At 37.1% G+C, this 5,414-nt stretch overlaps 1 pseudogene; it reads left to right on the top strand.

The window, feature by feature from the left end:
* The first annotated feature begins 1,879 nt into the window (after positions 1-1,879).
* On the top strand, positions 1,880-2,811 carry LOC147471306 (uncharacterized; annotated as a pseudogene).
* The last annotated feature ends 2,603 nt before the right edge of the window (positions 2,812-5,414 follow it).

The following is a 5,414-nucleotide window of genomic DNA, read 5'->3' as shown; positions in this document are numbered from 1 at the left end:
GCGTGGAATGGATATAGACATTAGCAGGTACTGGCAACAATGTTTTACATGTCATAAGTTTAAGGGTAAAGCTCATCCCTTAACTCTTTTGTGAGGGTATCTTCTACTAGAAGAACCTTTCCAACATTGGCAATTTATTTCCCTTCCGGAAGCGAGAAATAAATACACCTTATTAATTACAGATTTTGCGTACCGGATTTGCGGTAGTATGGGCATTTCCTGACAAAACAACAAAAGCAATGGCCTGCAATATGGAACTCCAAAGGCAGTTCTAATGGATTAAGGAAGGGGATACAGGAATAAACTTCTAAGATTTATGGCGAAAACATGAGAATATGACCATCATCTAATTGAAGCACATCACTCGGCTTCAAATGGGCTCTATGAAAGGTCCAACCAGCAAGTTTTATGCTGACAATTACTTAATCTGGTAGAAAGTAAGGAACGCCATTGCGGCCAGTATTGTTTGAAGTACAATTAACTTACATTTCGCGCATCACATTGCTATAGGAGATACATCATACTAAGTAATGTTTGGCAGGGATGTCAAAATACCGACAGAATGGTGAACAAGGCCTACTACAAGTTATATATAACAGGCTACCTAGTGAGGACTTCGTGGTCACAAGAACCCAAATATAACTAGAAGTCTATGAATACGGGCAATAGACAAACTGAGTAGATCCCCAATGAAGAAATCTGAGGATAGGTTACAGCGGCCTGGATCAAGATTTTTCGCAAAAGCCATTAAGAAAGGTGATGTGAAATTATCATCTAAATAGAAAGGACCATATAGGGTAACCAAGAAGGTAAAACTGATATTTACGGGTTGAAGGACTTAGAAACCGGGTTGGTTTAGAGAGTTTTTGGGAGCTAGAAGACCATATCCAAAGATGAGACAAGAAGAGATGTCCAACCCAGAAGGCACCCAAGAATACCGTCAATTGGAATACATGGTGAATTATTTCAGAGCAGTATGCGATGGAACAGAATTGGTACAAAGGACGGATGATAAGTTCAGTAGAGGAGGGCATGGGCTAGACGTGATCATTGAGGATAATTCTGATGATTTTTTTTTTTTTTGCGACAATCTTTGTAATATTGAAGCGGATAAAGTAAAAACTAGATTCTCACAATGCTTCTGCAAGTGATGCTGGGAACTAAAACATAATGAATGAACGTATGAATGAGATTCCAGGAAGGAATATTAGTCCTGAGAATGCGAGTAGAGAACCTATGAACTGTAGACGTACTATTGGCCGTACAAGGTACAGACCCGGTTATTATGCACGATTGCACGAGAACCCACATAAGTACATATAACCCACACCCACATTCACACCCCAACACTGATATTGTATTATGTTTTGTTCGAGGAGGACGTGGAATTAAGTATTATACTTCTTCCAGATAAATGAGCCATATTGAGAGGAATGTGAAACATCTGGAGATGGTCATCTCCAGGGATGCTTGTGAATGGTTAATTAGGCGGAAGGCGCTCTATTTCTTCTTCTGCCTTTACCAAAAGAGAGGAGACCGTTTTCACGGTCAACCTACATTGGGGTGTGGTGCAGTACCAGGATTTGGGACCGTTTACCGAGACTGGAACGCCTCAAGACGTCGATAGAATTGATGAGAACTAGCGTCGTCAAGTAGGACAAATCTCCAACAAAAGGGGAGGGAGCAGAGATCTCGAAGAGGTTCTGAGCGGCGTCAGCGGGAGTCAGCATTGTGAAAATCTGTTCGATGGGGTTGGACATCTTCACTGTTTGTTTAGACTCTAGACGACCGTAGTGTGGCTGACTTAAAGCGTTTAAGATCTCGAAGAAATATTCTGAAGTCATGGAGTTCAGGAATGAATTTTTTTTAGAGAGAATGCATGGGCTATAATGAGCTGCCATCGCCGATCAGTGTGACTGAATCGTGTGCATACATGTTGGAAAGACTTCCAAAAGCATACCAGAACAATGTAGGACAGAATGGGTGAGAGTTCACACTAGTCTTCAAGGTGTATAATGGTATAGGCAATTTGTTATATTCATTCATTATGACTACGCCAGTATTGCTGCAAGTTTAAGTTGCAGTAAAGGTACCATAGAGATCCGAGGGACAGGGTATTTACATATCCCGGGAAATTATGCCTTGCTGGTCAATAAGGGCCTAACCGTCTATAGCTGAAGAGAGAGAAAACCCGATGGCTTTAACCTTACCTCAGTTCGCATAAACTTTTTGGTGTATCTTAAGGTATTCCAATATGTGATGGATCCCATCTTAGCCAGAGATCTAAGAATAGTGCATGAAAGATCAGCTGGGGAAAAGCTAATACATATCTTCATGGCCGCAGGAAGGCTATTGCCTCGATGGACCAGGATAATGCAGTTGTTTGGGTCGAATTGAATATCACAACATGCAATTCACCTCGTAGGTGGGCGTAACAGTAGGGCCTATTTTGGTTCTAAATAGTCTTTATTGCATCTTATATCCTGTAGTTGGTTGGGGAAGGAGAGAGAAAAGAGGTCATCAATGTCAAGGATAATGGAGTCTTAGGTAAGTGCCAAACTCCAAAAGCTCTCTCCCACTCAGCATATGTTGAGTAGGAGAGAGTCTATAAATACTTCTCTTTAAGTTCTGACAGCACCATAATACCAGTTGGTGGTTTTCTATTGAGACTGTAGGTCACCTGGAGACATGTAATTTTGGAAGGGAAGCATGACTTGCCAGACTTAAAGAAGTGCAGTAATTTAGGTAATCCTGACTGGAATTTACTATTTATACACCTTTGTATTGGGTTTTATGGTTTTATGGTAGATGGAGGGGTAGCTCAATCCATTAAAAATAAAAGCTAAAACTAATTCCAATCTCACAAGTAAGTCTAAATATCGATCAATTACAGGAGTATTAATCCTGTTGATGAATGATCACAAGGATCCCTTAAAGTGCCTGGTACATTGTGGTTATAATGGAGGCACTCTGCATTCTTTCATTATTAATGAAATCGTACTAGTATATAGACTTCAAAATACTATATTGTCAATGGTCAGATTTCAAGAGTAGAAATTAAAATAATCCTGACCAGAAGTAATGGGTTCAATATGGTTGCATGGAGTGGTAGCTCAAGTGAGTTCCACATTCCATTGAAGCTACAGAATGTGGTGTTGGAGCTACTCTGGGATAAGCTCTAAAGGCATTACAGGGCATTAAAGACATCTTGCCTCTGGGGTAAATGGGTGATTGCCTTAAATCTTATTAACAAGGGTCGCCATTTTGGTCCATATTGGATCAGCATGGTCAGGAAAGGTACTTGATAAGCACCAATGCCAAACCAGCTTCTGTTTCATGAAGGCAGGTGAAACAAGATAAAAAAGAATAACTAGGGACGAATGAACAGAAAAAAATCTTCATAAATATAACGCAAGGAAGTATTCACACCTACAGGAGGGTGGGACACCAACATAGAATGCATAGACAAAGTAAACTACAATCACACATTATTCCTGGAAATATTATTATTATTATTATAACAACAAAAGAGATAGTGAAATGGTAAATTCTGAGACCAGTAATATATATGATATATTTGGTATTTGATACATGGCCAATGTATTAATTACTTGAGGAAATAACAATAATACCTAGCCTATTTGAAACATTATATAGGAATGGTAACAATTTATAATGTTTTCAAATATCTTCTACCAACAAGAAATGAATACACTTAAGTATTACATAATAACCTTTATAACAGGAAAATCTTCAAACTGTATGATCTAATGTATATACTGCAATTTAGATGACTGTTTTGAAAATCATGGTATTTGGTTCATAACTTCTTTGGTTAGTGCCACATTGTCTGCCTCCGTTGCAGACAATGTGGATGACATAAACCATGACACCAATGGCCTCATTCTCATTATGCTTGAGGGTTAAATAGTATTACTCCATCTGAAAAATAATAATGATTCTGTTTGATGAGTGGATAACATAGATTTGTTATCCCATGTGGTAAACCATCAAATCTGCAATTATATTATTTGTACAGTATCGCTGAATGGGAGGATCACGGTTGTGCAACCAAAAAAAAAGCTAACAAATATGATAAAATACTTTTGGATCATTGATGATAATGTAAGTATGGTTATTAACAGATTTCTTCCATTACTTCCTTTAATGAATACTCTTTATCATCACATTAATGTATCTTACTTAAATTCTATACAAAGCAATATAAAGTTCTGAAGTATTAAAAAAAAAGATGATTTATGAAATCAATTGAAATCTTGTAGAGTAGTGCTAATAACTATGAAATATAGTATGTGCACTTGCCTATGTTCATTTGTGTCTGGGTGTGACCATATACAAAGGACGGTAGGATTGTGAGTGCATGTGTGTTCATTGTAACAAATGTTGAGAAATGTGTGGAGGAGAATTAGTAATTCTGCAATGCAAAATGCAATTAACCCACTCTGGACGGGTGGGTTTTACTGCTACCCGCTCATATCAAAGCCCCCAGTGGCGCGGCACAGTATATTGCGGCGGCTTTTTGATTGATTTAGGCCTAATAATTTGAACGCCCCGGCATTGTGACATTCAAGGCTAGAATTCCCCCGTCGTGGATGGGTTAATATTTTGATATTACATCATCATCAGTATTACAGTGTTGAATTTGAATTTGTGTTGATGCAAATATAAATATATATGTATATATGCATTGTGTTGTGCTGTGTATGTGTGCATGTTTATGTGTGACATTAACAGTGGTTTCTTTAGTTAAGTAAAATTAATTTTTGTATTAAATATCAAAAGCATATGAAATACTTATATCATGACCATTAAAATGGAAATGCTACATGGATACTAATATTATTTTCATAACTATTTTATATCTCCTTATTATTATGATATATTATGTGACTAAGTTTTCAGTAGATATGCTTGATAGACCTTTGTCTGAAGTATTTGGTTTTATAGAAGTTAAGATTGTATACCATAAAATTGTAAATTATTTTTTCTTGATAAATTCTGATCAGGATATTAGTAATAATTACCTATTGTTCCTCTTATTTTACATGACCATGCAAATCCTCAACCTAATTCTTTTCTCCTCCTCTTCCTCTTTTCTCTTTGCATTCCTCTGTCTGTAACTCTTCTATCACTTCCTTCTCATGTCTGCTCTCCCTTTACATCATCTGATGTCCACTAGTTTGAGAATAAGAAGTTTTCATTTGAATGTGACTTATCAAAAAATATTAGTAGTGAAAATTGCCTTTGACATATACATTATATATCATCACTTAAGCTTATTGTCTCACTATTTTACTGAACCAATTGATCAGGTGAATGTAATGGGCAACAAATGGTTGAAGCATGATGAACTCCTGAACAAGTTATAAACAAAATAATGACAGGAAGAGCAA

The sequence above is a fragment of the Penaeus japonicus genome, unplaced genomic scaffold (genome assembly GCF_977035675.1).
Source record: "Penaeus japonicus unplaced genomic scaffold, GWHDUDI00000001_assembly GWHDUDI00000009, whole genome shotgun sequence".
NCBI lineage: Eukaryota > Metazoa > Arthropoda > Malacostraca > Decapoda > Penaeidae > Penaeus > Penaeus japonicus.
This window is presented reverse-complemented; position numbering and strand designations above follow the sequence as displayed.